At 44.8% G+C, this 20,568-nt stretch overlaps 1 protein-coding gene across 3 annotated transcripts in view; it reads left to right on the top strand.

Moving 5' to 3' along the window:
- The first annotated feature begins 1,439 nt into the window (after positions 1-1,439).
- RAP1B (RAP1B, member of RAS oncogene family) overlaps positions 1,440-20,568 on the top strand; it is an 81,061-nt gene continuing 61,932 nt past the window's right edge. Inside the window, exon 1 of one of the 3 annotated variants that reach the window (XM_038410665.2) lies at positions 1,440-1,694. The gene's annotated coding sequence lies outside the window, so the exon portion shown is untranslated. Of the gene's footprint in view, positions 1,695-1,848; positions 1,870-2,085; positions 2,448-20,568 lie in introns of those variants that run through there. The other 2 variants (XM_038410691.2, XM_038410674.2) reach the window with 2 other exon arrangements.

Here is a 20,568-nt window from a genome sequence, read left to right as displayed (position 1 = left end):
AGAACACTTGTGACTTTAAGAAAAAAGGTATTTTATATTATTCAGTATAAAACTAATATGAATGGGGGAAGAAGGCTCAAGAAAGATCAAAGTTCCTTCAACTTTAATCGATCCCCTGCCCCTGTGGCAGTGGAGGTTAATGATAGGTTGTAAGGGTTGGGAGGCTTAATAAGGCATGTCCAGAGTAATAATATTTTGTTTATATGATACCAATTATCCAAGGATCTCAAAGCACTTTACAAACATGGGTAAGAATTAGGGGGTCTATGCATTTGTTTTAATTTTTTACATTCCCCCCCAGTTTTTTTTAATAATTTAAGGAGCTCTTTATAAATTGAGATCAGTATTAAACCAATCTCACGGTTTGAACAGATCTGTAACTATTAGGAATTAGGATGAGACCTTGGTAGGGAAATAGATTCTTCCTTATCTGCCTATTGTGGGGTTTCTTGCACCTCTTTTTGAAGCTTATGGTGCTTCTCTGAGTTGGAGACTGGATACAAGACTAGACAGACCATAACTCTGATCCAGTATGGCAATTCCTATGTTCCTAGAAAAGAAAAGGAGTACTCGTGGCACCTTAGAGACTAACAAATTTATTTGAGCATAAGCTTTCATGAGCTACAGCTCACTTCATTGGATGCTGTAGCTCACAAAAGGTTATGCTCAAAAAAATTTGTTAGTCTCTAAGGTGCCACAAGTCCTCCTTTTCTTTTTGCGAATACAGACTAACACGGCTGCTACTCTGAAACCTGTTATTATGTTCCTCGAATTAGCCTTCTCATATTTCAGTTCCTGACTGATGGCAATACCACAGGAAGACTAGATCTTGCTTTATTTCATTCCCCAAACTCGCTCTCTGCGGCAGTACATGACAAGCATGAACACAGAAATGCCAATCATGAAATATTTGCGGTTATGCAAATTCTAACACAGAGATTGGGGAACTGGGCTCAGCAACCACCCTGGAGCTCCCTGATTTGAGTTGCTAGGACCCTGAGTGGGGCAGCCAAGGGTAAGAGGGTAGTAAGTGCAAGGGTCTGACCCCTCAGAGGGCATGCTGGCGGGTTGTGGCGTTAACAGATCAAGTCAGTGAGAATCCATTGGCATGACAAGCTACACCCCTTGTCACAGGCTAAATCTGACTCAGACCCTTAAGAGACAAGGCGGGCGAGGTAACAGCTTTTCTTGGACCAACTTCTACAGATAGCAAAAGCGTCTGTCGCAGGCAGGTGCAAACCACACGGTGTTGGGCAGTAACCCACCTGTGCTACCCCCGAGCCCCCACCCCTCTGCCCTAGCGTACCCGCCAGCACACCCCCGGTGCGAGACGTGCCCACCCCGCCCTCTCTCGGGCGCGGCTCCACTACCACTACGCGAGGGGATGAGGGAGTCGCCCCGAGCGGGCGCGACGGGGAAAGCGGTTCCACCAGGGGCGGGGAAGTGGAGCTGCGGGGCCGCCGCGCTAGGGCTCGCGCGTGCGCCGTTTGGAAGCATGGCGGAGAGGTCACCTCTCCCCAGCCCCGCCGCCGGAACGAGCTAGGGAAACCAAAGCGAGGCTCGGCGTGCAGCGTCCGCGTCACGCCGACGGCTTCAAGCCTCGCCCAGGCAGCGGCAGCGAGAGAGGGAGCGGGCGTGCGGAGCAGGCTCGGCCGGGGAGGAGGCGACAGGGGGAGCGGCGGCGCCGTCGTCCGGTAGGCGGCGGCTGAGAGGGGAGCGGGGCGGCCGGGCGGGGCACTCCGGTACCGGGCGGGCGGCGGCGGCGGCGTGTGTCTGGTACAGGTGGCCCCGCGGCAGAGGGCGCGGGGCGGGTAAAGAGGGCCGGGGCGGCGGCCGCGCCGGCGGGAAGAGCGCGCCGTGCGGAAAGGGGTAAGTGTCTGAACATGGCGGAGCAGGAACCGAGAGCGGCCGCCGCCTCCTGCCCCCGGCTGCGGGGACACGGGGGAGGGGGGGAGAGTATGGGGCTTGGCTGCCGCTCGCTCCCTCCCGCCCCTCGAGCTGGGGGGGGGGAGGGAACCGGCCCGGCCCGGCCCGGCCCGGCGCCCGCCCCGAAGTTAGAGCGGAAACGGAAAGTTGTCACCCCAGAGCTCTGAGCTGTTCCCCAGCCCGCGCCTGGGCCGGCGCGGGTCAGGGGCCGCTCGGCTCCGGGCGATGAAGAAAGTTCTCACCCCCGCCTTGTCAGCCCGTTGTGGGAAGTCTGCGTCCAGCCCCACCTAGTCCGGCGGTATCAGCCGCTGGAGAGAAGCTGCTCACAGTTTCCATCACCCTCCCCCGGCGTGGGGCGAGAGTGTCCTGCCCGTAGGCCTCGTCCGTTTCACTTGCACTGGACTGAGGTGATCCCCTGCCATGGTGTCGGCCCCCAAAGCCCGGGCATCGCGGGCAACATATTGAGACTGCGCTGGCTCTCACCTCGCGGAACGGTCTTTCTCCATCCCTTCATGCTGCTGGTGGGTTTTTTTGTTTTGTTTTTTTGCTTTTAAACTTCTGGTTTCTGTGCTATTTATACAGTGCCTTAAGTGGGCTGAGCACTTTGGTAGTGGGGCTAAGAAGGCACAGTGCCTGCCCAGAAAGAGCTTGTGATGTAAATAGACAACACTGCAGTCATTTAATGTTTATAAATCTTCTGACCCTTATCCAAATAAAAAAGGGAAAGAAACCTGGGAAATTTGTAGGTCTTAAGCCCAGAAGGGGCAATTATGATCCTCTAGTCTGAATTCTTACATAATACTGGCTGAAAAACCTCACCCAATAACTTCTATATCAAGCCCACAACTTTGAGGTATAGTATATTTTAGAAAGGTATCCATGGTGGCATGACTAAAAGCTGTCAAAATTTATGCCACAGAAGAATAAAATGAGGCCTTGCAGGATGTGATCGTTATACTGTAGTCCAAATTGACACAAGTTGGACTGTGCAACGTTTACTGAAATGCTGTTGTTCTTTGACTTTTTTAAAAGGAATAGGTAATAAATGCTATATATATCTATATAATATACATCATATTTTATATAAAAAAAGGAAATATCTATCTTCATTTTGAAAAGAGTTTCTATATTACTTGTGGTATAAGAAAGTAACTTTGTGTGGCTCCAAAAGGGAATATTTAGACAACATCACAAACCAAGCATTTTTAATGTAGTTGGGACTCACTCGTCTGGAAGTTTTGATAGCACATTTATTAAATATAACAACCATTCTTGTATAGGAACTCTGAGATTTGTGAGTTCAAGCATATAATAGGTGGGCGTTAAAATAGTCAAACAAAGCTAGTGGAATTGATGTTTTCCAAGGCTCTTTCATGGCATGTGTACACATAATTCCAAGTTTAAAAAAAAAAACAAAAAACATTTTCAGTTGGAACTTGACTGTCCTAGTTAGTTTTACCAACGTTATGTCACATGTATTTGCACAACAACTCAAGTGAGACAGTGTTATAGTTCTTTATACTAAATCATACATTAATACTGGAAAGGGATTTTTCTATTCTTTGGAAAATTTAAAATAACTCTTAATCCTTAGTTAAAATGTTTGTGGCTGTCTTATACTTTTGTTTGTGCCAGCAACAGATGGAAAGCTAAGTAAAGGGCTGAATTCAGTGCTTCTAAATGTCTTCACCTATCTTCAGGTTTCTAGTTCCTTATTTCTCCATCCACTGCCAATAGCCTACAACCTAGCATATCCATGTTTCTGGCTAGAAATGAGCTCACTGACTGCTCAATGAGGGTTGTGTCTACACAGCTGTGAGTGCACTTTCCAGTGTGAGTAGACACAATGTGGCTGTGGTGGCTTGTGGAGGCTGCCTGAGTAAAATCCTGCCTGACCCCCTCAGTATATACTCAGATAGCTAGCCTGAGTCGCCACTACTATTTCTGTCTACCTGTGGTGGGAAGCCACCCTTCCAGATGCTATGTAGACATACCCTAAAGCAGGGATCGGCAACCTTTCAGAAGTGGTGTGCCAACTCTTCATTTATTCATTCTATTTTAAGGTTTCACGGGCCAGTAATACATTTTAACATTTTTAGAAGGTTTCTTTCTAGAAGTCTATAATATATAACTAAACTATTGTTGTATGTAAAGTAGATAAGATTTTTAAAATGTTTAAGAAGCTTCATTTAAAATTAAAGTAAAATGCAGAGCCGGGCAGTGTGAGGGCCACTGAAGATCGCATGCCATAGGTTGCCTATCCCTGCCCTAAAGAGAGACATTGGCAGCAGAGTAGTAGACTCTTTCAGCTTTGAGATGAAAAAACTGTTATGCCAAACTGTAGTTAAGTCTTAAGTGTCTTTACAAACCTCTGTGTTCTGCTGTTATATATGATAGTGTCTCCATTTAGTCAGTTAAGGCCATTTATCATCTCTAGGTACCTGCCGGTTACATGAACATCTCCTCTACTTTTTTCAGAGTAGCAGCCGTGTTAGTCTGTATTCGCAAAAAGAAAAGGAGTACTTGTGGCACCTTAGAGACTAACAAATTTATTAGAGCATAAGCTTTCGTGAGCTACAGCTCACTTCATCGGATGCATTTGGTGGAAAAAACAGAGGAGAGATTTATATACACACACACAGAGAACATGAAACAATGGGTTTATCATACACACTGTAAGGAGAATGATCACTTAAGATAAGCCATCACCAACAGCAGGGGGGGAAGGAGGAAAGTCTTTCATGGTGACAAGCAGGTAGGCTAATTCCAGCAGTTAACAAGAATATCAGAGGAACAGTGGGGGGTGGGGTGGGGGGGGAGAAATACCATGGGGAAATAGTTTTACTTTGTGTAATGACTCATCCATTCCCAGTCTCTATTCAAGCCTAAGTTAATTGTATCCAGTTTGCAAATTAATTCCAATTCAGCAATCTCTCGTTGGAGTCTGTTTTTGAAGCTTTTTTGTTGAAGTATAGCCACTCTTAGGTCTGTGATCGAGTGACCAGAGAGATTGAAGTGTTCTCCAACTGGTTTTTGAATGTTATAATTCTTGACGTCTGATTTGTGTCCATTCATTCTTTTACGTAGAGACTGTCCAGTTTGGCCAATGTACATGGCAGAGGGGCATTGCTGGCACATGATGGCATATATCACATTGGTAGATGCGCAGGTGAACGAGCCTCTGATAGTGTGGCTGATGTGATTAGGCCCTATGATGGTATCCCCTGAATAGATATGTGGACAGAGTTGGCAACGGGCTTTGTTGCAAGGATAGGTTCCTGGGTTAGTGGTTCTGTTGTGTGGTGTGTGGTTGCTGGTGAGTATTTGCTTCAGATTGGGGGGCTGTCTGTAAGCAAGGACTGGTCTGTCTCCCAAGATCTGAGAGAGCGATGGCTCGTCCTTCAGGATAGGTTGTAGATCCTTGATGATGCGTTGGAGAGGTTTTAGTTGGGGGCTGAAGGTGATGGCTAGTGGCGTTCTGTTGTTTTCTTTGTTGGGCCTGTCCTGTAGTAGGTGACTTCTGGGTACTCTTCTGGCTCTGTCAATCTGTTTCTTCACTTCAGCAGGTGGGTATTGTAGTTGTAGGAATGCATGATAGAGATCTTGTAGGTGTTTGTCTCTGTCTGAGGGGTTGGAGCAAATGCGGTTATATCGTAGCGCTTGGCTGTAGACAATGGATCGAGTGGTATGATCTGGATGGAAGCTAGAGGCATGTAGGTAGGAATAGCGGTCAGTAGGTTTCCGATATAGGGTGGTGTTTGTGACCATCGCTTATTAGCACCGTGGTGTCCAGGAAGTGGATCTCGTGTGTGGACTGGAAGCTGTGAGATTGCTAGACTACAATTAAGTGCAAGGTTTAAGTTTAAGCAAAGCTTGCTTCTTCAAACTATTGATTAAACTGCTGTATACTAGCTAAATGTTACATCGGGGTGGGCAAACTACAGCCCCTGGGCTGGATCCAGCCCATGGGATTGCCGCCCCCAGGCTCCCTGCCTGCTCTGGGCCTGCACTGCTCCCAGAAGTGGCCAGCACCACGTCCCTGCGGCCCCTGGGGAGGTAAGGGAGCAGAGGGCTCCATGCACTGCCCTCGCCTGCAGGTACCTCCCTCGAAACTCCCATTAAAAACTCTCAAGGTAAGCAGCGCCAGGCTAAAGTCCGAACCCTTTCTGCACCCCACCCCCTGCCCTGAGCCCCCTCATGCACTCCTCCTGTGCCCCAATCCCTTGCCTTGAGTCCCTTCCTGCACACTGCACTCCCTCCCTCACCCCAACCCTACATTCATGGCCCTGCATGCAATTTCCCCACCCATACGTGGCCCTTGAGCCAAAAAGTTTGCCCACCCCTGTGTTACATGATACTACTTAGAACAAAACTCATCGTGCTTAGAGCATCCTCCCTACTGAGGATCAAGTAATTCTGAAATCCGGTTTCAGAGTAGCTGCTGTTAGTCTGTGTCTGCAAAAAGAAAAGGAGTACTTGTGGCACCTTAGAGACTAACAAATTTTATTAGAGCATAAGCTTTCGTGGACTACAGCCAACATATATCTTACTATATGTTCCATTCTATGCATCCGATGAAGTGGGCTGTAACCCACGGAAGCTTATACTCTAATAAATTTGTTACTCTCTAAGGTACCACAAGTACTCCCGTTCTTTTTTTCTGAAATCTTTCACCTCTAGGTTTCTGTTACTGAGGTAGACTAGAATTAAAGTTAAAGGCATGCCAGCTTTTGACCATCAATTTAAATAAGTGAGTTATGTCTCCTAGGTTTATCCTGCAGTCTGTCTACCAATTTTCATGGTTTTACATGTTTATTTTCTCCCCTGTTGCTCTGTGAAAAAGACCCAACAAAAGGGGAAGGTGACTATACAGAGGATATGGTGAAATTGGCTATCACAAATTGCTGTAAAATGTACAAAGGGTAAACAAAACTTCTATTTTAGCTGAGGTAATCTTGTTAGTGTTCATCTGAGTGGGTGGAGGAGTACTCAGTACAGTAGTACCTACCTCGGTTACAAACGCCTTGGGAATGGAGGTCGTTCATAACGCTGTAATGTTCGTAACTCTGAACAAAATGTTATGGTGGTTCTTTCAAAAGTTTACAACTGAACATTGACTTAATACAGCGTTGAAACTTATGTAGAAGAAAATGCTGTCTTTAACCATCTTAATTTAAATGAAAAAAGCAGCTAAAACAGTTTTCTTAATTTGTCAAATCTTTTTACATGTAACATTACTGTACAGGATTTGCTTTTTTGGTCTCTGCTGCTTGATTGCATACTTCTGGTTCCAAATGAGGTGTGTGGTTGACCAGTTAGTTTGTAACTCTAAGTACATCAGTTTGTAACTCTGTACTATTGCAATGTGGGGTATATAATACCTTGGATATAATTGTGCTATCTTGATTGAAAACCCAACTATGAGGACAATTCAAAACCAGGAGTAAAACTGAGCCTGTATGAGCTAATTTCTGTTTCATGCGGTCCTGGGGAAAATGTTGGTTCCAAGTAAAATTAACTACCATTTCAGCTTTGGTGGAGTAGCAGCACAGGTATAAATCTGGGGGAGAGTAGGCCCACAAAATAGAAATTCCTGAGAGGATTGAGAGGGGGAGAAAGTAGACTGTTAGTTAAACTCCAGTACAACACAATGGTGGGCAACCTGTTGGCTACATGTGGTCCATCAGGGTAATCTCATTGCAGGCTGCGAGACATTTTGCTGACATTGATTGTCCGCAGGCGCGCGCGCGCGCACACACACACACACACACCCCGCAGCTCCCAGTTCCAATGGGAGCTGTGGGAAGAGGCAGGTGCTGATTCAACTTGTTGGGTTTTCTCTCTAAATACATACCAATGTACAGTATTGTCTATTTACACATTTGTATAAGCTAAAATGATGTAAACATGACACAATGCTGTTGAATCTTCCATTCATATTGTGTTGAAGCAAGCCACAGGCCTTATGAAGTGCTCTGGTGGGCTGCAGGTTGGGCATCCCTGTTTGAGGGCTCTTCACTTTCCACTAAAACTAAATTAATTTTCTCAAACAAATTGTCACAACTTCCGATGATACTTGCCTCGTTTTCCTAACTTACAATATAGTTATGGTTAAGGCTATGATTTAGTCACAGGTATCTTTGGTAAAAGTCATAGATAGGCAGTAGGTAAACAAAAAGGCATGGCCAATGACCTGTTCATGACTTTTACTAAAAAATAACCCTAACTAAATCTTAGGTGGTGGGGGAGGAGAGGCGCTCCAGCAGACGCTGTTGCTAGGGGTAGGAGGTGTGTGTGTGCGCGAGTGCGCTCCAGCAGTTGCTGCTGCTCCAAGACAGGAGACCCTGGGCAGGGGGCACCAAAGCACCCCAGCTGCTCGGGCAGCCCTAGGGTCAGCTGTACCAGCAGCTACGGAAGTCACAGAGGTCCCAGAAATTTACAGAATCCTTGACCTCAGTGAAAGGCTTACAGCCTTAGTTATGGTAACATCAGAATCTTAAAGTTCAGTGTGTGGCTGTGGATAATGGCACTCTTCAGTCTGCTTTGGTATGTATTTTGTAGCAGGAGATGTGTGTTCTATAATGTCAAAATATCTGCAGTCCTGCTGAGTTGGATACAGAACCTTGTTTCCTCAGCTCTATTGCATCTCTCAGAGGAAGGGATGTTTTCGCCATCCTCTTCTTCCTAATGGATGAAAGAGTATCAGAAGTAACTAACACAACTTCTCACGTGCACATACACATACCAGTTTACCGTCCTTGACCGTACACCTGACACTAGAGGGTAGTTTCTCTAGGACCTTATCAAGAATTAGAAAAAGTTGAGTTTCATTATTTTTTTAAAAGTTAGCTGAGATCTTATGTGCTGTTTTGGTTTTTTTTGTTTTTGTTTTTTTTAAACAAACACAAAACCAACTCTGGTAGAGTTGACAAGGAGTTGAACATGTTTTCAAACGTGTCTAAATGCTAATACACTAAACAGCACTAATTAAAACATCTAGCAAAATATTCTTTAAAAAGCACCTTTTTTTTTTTTTTTAGCACTTGTCCTACATGGGGCAACTGACTGGCATAGTAATAGTGGAATAGCTAGTCACTCTTAGTCCACAATAGTATCCACATAGGGAAGTTATACTGGCACCGCTCTAGTGGAATAGCTATTCTGCTATAGCTACGTTGTTCAATTTCCCCATGTTGACAAGTCCCAAGTCTAGACAAGCGCTACCTGGTAGCCATCATACAGAGCAGATCAATACCCCTCCCTCTAGCATTGTTGTGGTAAAATCCCTCTTTCAGAAATGAAATTAGTCCTGTGAATTATTTTTTAGCTGCAGATGACCATGTCTCCCCCACATAGAAAAACCTATACAATATTTAAGGCTACTGATATAAGGGTGATTAAGTTTTACACTTGTTTATATACTATTAAGTGGTTATCAACCACCTCTATGCTGTGACTGCATGTTGTTACAGAAAAAGGTTTTAGGCACTTTCTCCCTTCTAGCCATAAACATAGGGAGGAGGGTTACGACTGTCAAACTATAAAGTAGTTAACTTTGGATACAAAATGAAACTGCTGCTGATATAGCTCCATCATTCCAGAGATACTTCTCCTTAATGTCACCATATTTTGACTCCTGGTTCTTCTGTGATGGTTTTCACCAAGTACGCTCTAGTCATTCTTGGGAACTTACAGAAGTTCATCTGACAGCACCCCAAACGAGTGTTGCAATGGAACTTTGAAAAGCCACTCTGCAATATCACTTTATGCTTAGTCCATAGATTCCCAACTGGAAAGCCAAATGAGAGTGGACACTACTTGAAGCAACTTCTGCTATGCAGCCATGGAAGAACTCTGCCAGGGCAAGAAGGCCAGGCAGCAGCACAGAGACATAGATCAGGCCCCTCTGTTGAAGGGGTTTCTTCCCTGAAAATCATGTGGCTCGGAGGCTGCATCCCTGGTCTCTTCTGCAAGCTTCAAATTTTTAATCCTGTGAAGGGCTTCTCAGTTTCCAGGGCCACTCATACCTCTCCTGCAGGCATTGCAACTTAAAGGGCGAATGATTTGAACCTTAATTGCATCCCGTTCCTCTAAAGTATATTATGTGCCAGTGTTACTAGTATCTCCAGGACCAATACGTGGACAAATAATCTTAGAACAACTGTTATAAAATAGAAAGTTCCTGTAAATTGCAGACACTGTTAAAAGTGATCTTGAAATTTTTTTATTGGACTTGTCCTTTTTTTGCTTTGTGGTATTTCTGCTAGGATTGAACGTCCTCTTGTTTTGTAACCTTGGAAATATCAGTAATTGCAATTCTGGCCTTCTCTTATTTTGCTGTGGGGGGCTTGTTGGGAATGTATTGTTAGCTTTCTCTCACCTAAATAAAGGGTAGAGAAGTTTGAATGCTAAACAGATTGCTTGTTTGAGTACTTAGTTGCTGAAACTAAGTCTCTCTCTTAAACAGTTTTTAACTGTCCAAGTCTGTTTAGCATTCAAACTAGCAAACGCCTTGGACAAGGGGTGGGCAAACTTTTTGGGCCGAGGGCCATATCTGGGTGGGGAAATTGTATGCAGGGCAGGGGGCTGGGGTGCAGGAGGGGGTGTGGAAGGGGGATGCGGTGTGCAGGGCTCAGGGCAAGGGATTGGGGCAGAGGAGTGGTGTGGGGTGTATGAGGGGACTCTGGGAAGGGGGTTGGGGTGTGGAGTGCAGGATGGGGCTCAGGGCAGGGGTGCAGGAGGGGTGCAGACTGTGGGAGGGAGCTCAGGGCAGGGGGTTGGGGTGCGGGGTGTGGCAGGGGGCTCAGGGAAGGGAGTTGGGATGCAGGAGAGGTGTGGAGTGTGGCAGGGGTTGGGGTGCAGGGTGCAATGGGGGCTCAGAGCAGGGGGGTGCATGGTGTGGCGGGGGCTCAGGGCAGGGGGGTGTGGGCTCCAGCCTGGTGCCGCTTAACTAAAGTGACTCCGGGGTAGCAGCAGCAGGCACCGGGGCCAGGGCAGGATCCCTGTCTGCCTGCCCTGGCCCCATGCCACACCATGTCTCTCCAGGAAGCAGCTGGAACCATGTCCCTACACGGCCCCTGGGGGAGGGGAGGCACAGGGCTCTGTGCACTGCCCTTGCCACGCCTCCAGGTACCTGCCCTAAAGTTCCCATTGGCCGCAGTTCCCCATTCCCGGCCAATGGGAGCTGTGGGAGGCGGTGCCTGGAGGCAAGGGCAATGCATGAAGTCCTCTTCTTTCCTCTCCCCGGCTCTGGCCACAGGAATGTGGTGGCGGCCACTTCTGAGAGTGGTGCGGGGCCTGCGGCGCCACGGGGGCAATCCCGCAGGCTGGATCCAAAGCCCTGAGTGCCCTGATCTGGGCCATAGTTTGCCCACCCCTGATCTGGACTGTTCCTGACTAAAGCTCTTTCCTCTCCATTGCTCAGTGTTAATTCTCTTGGCTTTTGATGTCATTCTAGTACAGTAAGACCTCAGAATTACGAACACCACGTTTATGAACTGACCAGTCAACAGCACACCTCATTTGGAACTGGAAGTACACAATTGGACAGCAACAGAGATGGCGGGCGGGGGGGAGCCAGTACAATACTATGTTAAATGTAAACTACTAAAAAAATAAAAGGGAAAGCAGCATTTTTCTTCTGCATAGTAAAATTTCATAGATGTATTCAGTCAGTGTTCAGTTGTAAAAATTTGGAAGAACAACCATAATGTTTTGTTAGGAGTTACAAACAACCTCCATTCCTGAGGTGTTCATAACTCTGAGGTTCTACTGTAGTTCTCCAGTCCTCAAAGAGGCTTCTAATTTGGATTGCATCTGAGTTTCTTATGTATGAAGCTTTAAAAAAGCTTTATATATCATGAAGAAGCAAGAAAACTGCACCTGTTTTCTTTAAAGATGACCTGCAAATGAACAGTTTGTCAGCAAGCTGTGTGGAGAAGGGAAAACTAAATATTTCAGATTTTGCTTCTCTGCACATGTAAACACCATTGAAGTCTAAGATTTGTGTGTTGAGTAGCTGCAGGATCAGGCCCATGTAGTTGTATTTCTGTTTTTTAAAAAGGCGTGATGGAAAATTTAATTTGCTCATTTAAGATGAAGCTTAATTGCAAAATGTATTATTCTTGTGTATAAACTTGGGTTGCTTGGGCACTTAGCTGTCACTAGTGCTCCTACGATAAGTAAGCTTGTGTAATGGTATCCATTTTAATTCCCCTGCATGCAATTAAATACAAATTTATGAATTTTTTTTGATTGGATATCTTCTAGGCTTTGTCTATAAAAGGCAAACTGCCTTATGGAAATCTGAAGAAAGTTATTTTTCTCCCTAAATATGGGGAAAGGAAGGAATGATCTTTAAAAATATTGCAAACACTTTAAAATAACATAAAGCTTAAATATTGGAGATTAAAAAGGTATAGAATAGAAATGATTATTGAAGTGTTCATATGAAACTTGTTCTTGAATTTCAGTTATGACTCTTTGAAAATCTCATTCTTCACATTTTAGCAATAAAATCCCATTTGAAATGTACTAAACTTGTAGCACTTGCAGCTGAAACTAAACTGCTGTTGCATGCATGGACAGTTCAGCTGAGTAGCAAAGCAAGTGTGTTAGGCATGCATGTGGTCTGATACAGCTACTCTGCACATGCTCTTTGCTCAATCCTTGTGACCTTATTAAATGTGAAGAAGTTCAAATGGATTTCTGGTCACTTTGTAAGATACACAGACAAGAACCCTCCTCTAAGTTTTCCTGAGCTATGAAGCGCTTAAAGTTCTCAGGAGAACAGCTTCTTGCTAGATGAGAAAAGATGACCCAGTAGAGCAGGGGTGGCCAACCTGTGGCTCCAGAGCCGCATGCGGCTCTTCAGAAGTTTAATATGCGGCTCCTTGCATAGGTGCCGACTCTGGGGCTGGAGCTACAGGCGCTAACTTTCCAATGTGCCAGTGGTGCTCACTGCTTAACCCCTGGCTCTGCCCCATGTCCTGATCCCACTCCACCCCTTCCCCCAAGACTCCTGCCCGTTCCCCAGAGACTGCCATGCCCTCGCTCCTCCCCTTCCCCGCAGAGCTTCCTGCATACTGTGAAACAGCTGATTGCGGTGGGTGGGAGGTATGGGGAGGGAGAGGGAGTCGCTGATTGGTGGGGCTGCCAGCAGGCGGGAGGCACTGGGGGCAGGAGATGGGAAGTGGATGTGAGGGCTGCTGACCTACTACTGTGGCTCTTTGAGAAAGAGCCACAATTTACCAATGTACATTGCCAGTCTCCGGTTGGCCACCCCTGCAGTAGATTTGTAGCTAAAATAGTGCCTATGTGAGGCTTGCACAAGTTGTGAATTATAAACAAAAAAAAACTACATTAGAAGAAGGAAAAGGCTGCAAAGTCAAGCACTCAACATTAGGAAATGCCAGCATTAAGCTTGCCTATAGGACATTAATTTGGGTGTGGGTGCTGTTACAGTTTTTAATGACATGATACAGTATTTTTTTTCAACAGATCCCGTCACATTCAGTGTGCAGGATGAATGGTGAATTAAACTTTTTTTTCCCTCATCCTAATTCAGTACGTGGCCCCATGCCTTATTTGCTGCATGCTAGTTAAAATCTCAGTAGATTACTGTATTAATTTATGCATGGGTTTTTCTACGCTACCACTCATTACCATACTATCTGTTTCATGTTTCACAAACATTAATGAATTTATCTACTGAAGTAAGATGGTATTATTCTCAGATGGAGAGCTGAGGCACACAGACTAAAGCTAAAAATACTCACTAATTTTGATGCCCAAGTTGATATAACTAAGGCCTGACTTCTCAGTACTTAGCACTTTTATAGTGCTTCATATGTTCAAAGCACAGCTCTCTCATTATTTTGAATTGCATTTTTAAGCATTTGTTACTCTGCAAATCAAGCCTGGGGTGGCACCAGGTAGGCGCACAGGAAATGAGGAACTTTACAGGTGACTGGCCATTGTGTGTTAGATTTTGTGCCTTGCCCAACATTGCATGAGAACTTTGTGGCAGAGGCAGGGATAGAATCCAGTTCAGAGTGGCATTCAGCTACCTTAACTGTAAGACCATCCTTTCTCTTCCTGCATCCTTTTGCCTCCTTTACCACATACCTTCCAACTTCTTCAACAAGTGATGGCCACAGCCTCATTCTCTACACAACGCTGACTCATTCCCTGCGCACAGGTTGGTTCTGTGTACTGAATAAGGCAGTCATCAGAGTTGGAACTTTCAGATCTGCAGCACAGACTTCTGTTACTTAAAAAGGGGTAACTAGTAAAAGTGTTGGGCTGTTATCCTCCATGTGCACCAGCCACTAGAGAGAGAGAGATGAGACACTTTGCCAGTGGTATTCACAGCTGTTTGTTGACAACCAAGAAATGTTGGGACTCTGGAATCCTGGATTCAATTCCAGGTTCTGCAGAGGATTATGCTCTAATACAGGGAAGGGCAAACTACGGCCCGCAGGCCAGATCCGGCCCGTGGGATTGCCAGCCCCGTGGCGCAGTGGGATTAAGGCAGGCTCCCGGAAGCTGGTGGCACCACATCTCTGCAGCCCCTGGGTACGGGGGGAGGGGGAAAGGTAGGCAGCCAGAGGGCTCTGCACGCTGCCCTTGCCTGCAGGCACCACCCCCCGTGGTTCCCATTGGCCAGGAACAGGCCAATGGAAGCTTCGGGGGTAGTACCCACAGGCGAGGGTAGCGCATGGCAGAGCCACCTGCCCCACCCCATCCCCAGGAGCCACTGCTGGACATGCTGGCCACTTCCAGGAGCCACACGGGGCCAGGGCGAGCAGGCAGGCAGGCACGGAGATTGCCTTAGCCCTGCAGCTGGGCCGGAGCCCAAATCCCTCCTGCACCCCAACCCTCTGCTCTGAGCCCCTTCCTGCACACCACACTCCCTCCTGCACCCGCAGCCCCCTGCTCCAGCCTTACATTCATGGCTCTACATACAATTTCCCCACCCAGATGTGGCCCTCAGGCCAAAAAGTTTGCACACACCTGCTCTAATAGATGCAGAAGAGTCTAACTTGTGTCCTTCCCCAGCCTACACCTGGCCCCTCTCCTCTCATTATACCTCTGCATTTGAGCAAGTCAGGCAGCTTCTTTATACTTCACACTGTCTGTGTGCCAGGAAGAACAACAAGAGTACAAGAATGTCTCCCTATTTCTAGTTCTCATGCTTGGAGGAACAAATGCATAAGAAGTCTTACTCAGCCCTGGAGTAGAGCATGTTCAGTCGTTCTGTGGCGATCTTTTGCATTTTCAGTTTGGTGAGCGTGTAGGAACAGTGGGGATGGAATAATGCAGATGGGAATCTCTGGAGAATAATGCTTTTAACATCTCTACTGGGCATAAGATTTACTGATGAAAAATGCCGTATAAAGGATAGACTATTATATATGAACTGAGGTTTTTCAGGAACTAATAACTTGGCTAATTTTGGGTAGATTGTCGTGTCCAAAACACATGCTTGACTGCAGGTGTGATTCCTTTGACAAATTAAGTCTCTGATCTAAAATATGGGTGAGCAAGAGCTCAGTGATATGGTTGCAAGAAAATTTTAATATTGTCAAAACTCCCTTTCCCCTTATTTTGGAGGAAATGCCTGAACTGAAAAATTCAGCTTGAGGCAAAGGTCCTACTTGGAAAACTTCAGCCTGAGTGGTTGAAATTTAGCAAATTTTTGAGTAACTGAAAGCAGGGTCTTATACTGGGAAGTGTTAGCCAAACTTAACTATATAGGCATTGCTACAAGCACCATCAATATTTTTCTTGCAAGTTAGCAAAGCTTTGAAGTTCTACTTAAACATTTTAGAGTGAGATTATGAAAAAAAGAACTAGTATAGAATCTTAAGTTAAATTTGTGTGGTTAAGAACTTTAATCAGGAAATGACAGAATATGTTATACGTGGAGCCTTAAAGGTGACTTGCAAAGAGAGAAAAAAGGTGTTTGAACCCTTTAATCTTTTCATGACATATAAAGAAGTTCTGAAATTTCTAACTTGTGTTGCATTAGAAATTTGGGTCCTGTGTAGCCTGGAAGATTAACTGGAGAACTAGTACAATGACATTAGAAGAACAAAGGGAAAATTGAGAGGGGAAAGATTAGTCTTAAAATCTTTAAAGATTAAAATCTTTCTTTATAGTAAAATTTTGAAGAAAGGATGTCTTAAAATTGAAGACACTACCATTTTAGGTAAGGTGTAAGTGCTAACAATACAAATTGAGACCTCCAAAGCACTGATTGAAAACAATGATGATGAGTTGGTATTCCTGATTTTTTTTTCAAAGTTGATTAAAAAATAGACAAACCTTCTTAAAAGCAACTAAACTTCCAGCTCTCCTTCATGTCCTAAAGAAGCAAACGTGCACATGCTCAGCTTTTAAAAATAAATAAATAAATTCTTTGGCAGTTGCCTTTTAACTTTTGTATATATCAAATAGTATCTTGCAATGAAAGACTATTTTAGAGCTCGTCGAAAGTTTTCTGACAAATGTTAAGTTTAATTGGAAAATACCAGTTTGCTGAAGTGAAATGTTTTGGCAAGTCTGTAACGGGTTCAAGGAATCTGCCAAGGAGTCTATGTTCCAGAAAGTCAGCCAGCCCTGCTCTCAGCACTGCTGGATTACCCGCTCTGTGGCAGCACTTTCGGGCTTCCTGCTCTGCCACAAGGAGCCCAGAACTATGAGAACCTGGCTCCAGCTGGGGCTCCTTGGCAGCCCCGGCATGTCAGGGCTTCCAGGCTCCCTGCTTGGAGCCAGGAACCTGAAAGTTCTAAATGCCCCAGCTCTAGTCACTGGTAGACTCTTGGATCCATATTAGGAAGCTGGAAATCCTGTGACCAACTCTCAGGGTCCATGCCTCTGGGGCAGCCATGCAGTGCAGACTTCCCCAGGCTGGGGATCCCAAGGTTTCCAGACTCCTGGTCTAGCTGTCTCCCTGTGTTGCCTCATTGGGAGTCAGTTCAAAACGAGATGCCGAAATATTGAAATGTCTCATGAACCAAGAACTCTGAATTTTGGTCAGCTCTAACTACTGTATTTCTGAAACATGGTATTCTAACTCTTATAGAATTCTTAACTTTGCCATTTCTTAATTAGAGTGTTTAACTCTGCTCTGGTAGCAAAAAAGTACATGATTGAAGAAACAATGGCAAAATGTTCAATATGCAGCAAGTTGAGGTATGTATCTGCCACATGCTGGCCTGCCTCAGACTAACTGTCCATATGTGGACCTTGCCGATGTACGTTAACAGTTCATTAATGCAATGCAATCTGGCCCTCTTTCAAATGGGGCTAGATCAGATCGCATTAACGAACTGTTAATGTGCATCAGCAGGGTCCACACAAACAAGTTTCTCTCACCCGCCTGCCAAAGATTGACCTCCACACCTGCTGAGAACTAATTGTTCCTGCAGACAAGCCCTGACAAAACTTAACTAAAGTAGTATCATGGGTATCAAAAGAAGACAACTTCAGCAGAGACTGAACTGATTGATTAAACTTGGAATGGATAAAATTTTCATATTGAAAGTTGGTTAAAGTTTAAAATAGTGACTCTTCGCCTCAATTTCTGCCCCTAGTATTAAGTGTCACTCAGAATAGCTGAATGATTCTGCTGAAATGGTTTGCATGAAATTAACGAAGTTGTACTCTTAAATAGTGAGGTTAGTCATCAGCAGCAGTAACAGGTCCTCGGATACTTTTATGGTCACAGTATAAATAAGAGCTATAAGTTGCCCATACTAAGGAAGACTGAGAGGCATTGGCTCACGGTTAGAGGGTTCCTTTCAGCCACAAGAAATGGGTTTTCTTAGTCTGATAGCAGAACTTTTCTGAAGGCTCTAACGGTGTTCCATGGAACACAGGTTTAGTGAGACTCATTGAAGTAAATTGACATGGTCTATCCAGTAAAGTTAATGCCACTATAATCCAGTAAAAACAGATTCTTGTCTGAAAGACCAAGGGAACCCAACCCCCCCCCCGCCCCCGTATTTATTTTAAAACAACTTTGTTAAACCATCTACAGTAAAAGCTGTTTTTTTTAATCTGGCATGTTGAGGGAATGGGGGGTTCTGGTAAGTGGGAAAAATTCCAGTTAACCTCAGAGGGCGGGATTGTGGGAGGGGGCTCAGGGCAGTGGGTTGGGGTTCTGGAGAGGTTTCAGGGTGCTGGATCCAGGGTGGGGAGCTCTCACCTCGGGTGGTTCCCTGCAAGTGGCGACCTGTTCCTAGGCGGAGGCACAGCTAGGCAGCTCTGCATGCTGCCTCCGCCCTTAGGTGCCACCCCCAGAGCTCCCATTGGCTGCGGTTCCCGCTTGGGGCAGTTTAATGTGGAGAGCATGATAACTGAGGTGCGGATAAACAGGGTTCTACTGTGTTTTTACATTTTGTGAAAAATCAACTAAAAATTCTGTATTAAAATGCAAATTCCATGTTTTTCTGTGGCAACCGATTTCTAGAATCCCTGGTGGTGATTCATCCAAAATCACCAGTTGCTAACATTTAATGATGTGTATATAACATCAGTTGATCTTCTCTCCCTGCTTGTTTACGGCAGACAAAGGATTTATCACATCAGGATACAGCAGGGTTCCTGAATTGGACAGAGCATCTAATGTCAATAAAGGCCAGTCACATCAAGGGAACTAAACATATAGGCTGACTGGCTCAGCAGGCAATCAATATAATAAGCAGATATCATGGATAACTCAAGCTGGATCTTATTTTTTTTTTCTGCAGATAAAGTTAAAATACCTTTTTTCTTCACAAAGAAAAATGTTAGTGAATGATTTCATGTAGTAAAAATAAACTTCTGATAAGTGAGCATTGTCCTCCAAACAGCCCAATGAGTGTACTTGCAATGAAAAATGTCTTCCATGATTTTTTTCTTTCAAACTTCCACAGTAAGACGTATGTTAACGTGGTCCTATTACTTCTAACCCTGCTTTCCCAACATTAAAATTACAGTATTGAAAAGGGGGGGAGAGAAGAGCTCATCAAACTTAAGTCATTTTAGCTTCAAAACAGTGTACCACTTCTAGGAAGTTTTGGACTATGGTTTAGATTTAAGCAATGATGTTTGTAACTTCTTATGAAAGAAAGGGAAATATCCCAAATGTACTGTATTAGATCTCTTTCAAAGACAGGACTACCATTAGTTAAACGTCACCAAACTAACTTTCTCATGAACTTATCTGTTCATTTAGATTTTTTTACTTGTTTATTTTTTTAAATATGTAGTTCCATTTGGGATTTTGTCAATTCTCAAACCCTAGCCTCAGCTTCTTGACTGAGCCCGGCTAGAGGTCAAATAGACCTGTACAGACAGGAAGAGACCCAGGTTAAGAGACTTCTGTGGGGGCTTTGTGTATGCTGTAGCTCGAGACCTAAACTTTGTAGAAAAGCACCAGTGGCTATAGTAGAGCTGAATTTGTAGCAGTTCAGCATTTCTGCCTGACTAAAATACAGAGCATATAACTTTATTTTTCAAAATGCATCATACAGTTTGTATGCAACTTGTACCTCACAAGGCATTCAAATACCATAGTAGTTGCATTACATTTACATAAAATTTTCTGTTCCTCCTGTGACAGGTTGGACCCCCCCTCCACTTCCAGGGTGCCACCTGTTGAGCTGGGGTCCCATTGAGCTTGCCCATTCCACCACCCTGGGCTCCCTCACCCAGTTCTCCTGCACGCGCGTGCACACACGCACGGATGCTCCCAGCCGTAGAATCTGAGTCTGCAATCAGCTCTGTTTGCGAAGACAGCTCAGGGATTGCCCAACAGTCTGTTGCGCACACCTTCTGGAATGTAAACCCAAAATTATATGGTCTTGCACTGTATAAAGATCTATACAGCGTAAGCTCATGAAATTGGTTCCCTCCCTCAGTGTGGAGGAAGATATGCACACCTTTTTGCCACCCTAGTTATGAATTGCACAAAGAGGTTTTTAGCATAAACAAAAAAACAAGTTTAACTATAAACTGTAAATTTTAATCAATTATAAGGGATAGCAAACAGAACAAAGCAGATTACTGAGGAATAAAACAACACACAAACTAAGCTTAATACACTACAGAATACTGGCTACAAATTTCTCACTCTAAATGTTTTAAGCAGGTTGCAGAATTTCTTTGTGGTCAGACAGCTCTTGCTTGCAGCTTAAAACTTGGGTATATTTTTCACAGGACACACCATTCCCAGCTGGGGCTCAGCCCCTGTGCTTCCCTCCCTTGGCCCCCCAACTTAGTTCCTTTGTTTCTTCAAGTATTTTCAGCAGTCTTTCTTCTTGGGCATGGAGGCGGTGTCAAAGCAGCAGCCCAGGAAATTTCTCAGGAAGGAGGGACATTAGTATCTTCAAAGTCCTGTTGTTCTTCCTAATGGCCCATCCAGGCTGTTTGCATACTGTCTGGCAGGCGTTCAGCAGGTGAAAACACAAAGAAATATTGACAATGTAATAATTACAACTTCAGATACAGAAATGATACATGCATACAAATTGGATAATTACATTCAGTAAATTATAACCTTTCCAGTGATACCTCACATGACCCATTTTTCCTAAAATGCATCTTAGTTATGCCAGATTCATTTCATATAAGCATATCTCTATGAAGAATATG

The sequence above is a fragment of the Dermochelys coriacea genome, chromosome 1 (assembly GCF_009764565.3).
Source record: "Dermochelys coriacea isolate rDerCor1 chromosome 1, rDerCor1.pri.v4, whole genome shotgun sequence".
Taxonomy (NCBI): Eukaryota; Metazoa; Chordata; order Testudines; family Dermochelyidae; genus Dermochelys; species Dermochelys coriacea.
The sequence above is the reverse complement of the archived record's forward strand: the minus strand, read 5'-3'. Positions and strand labels throughout refer to the sequence as shown.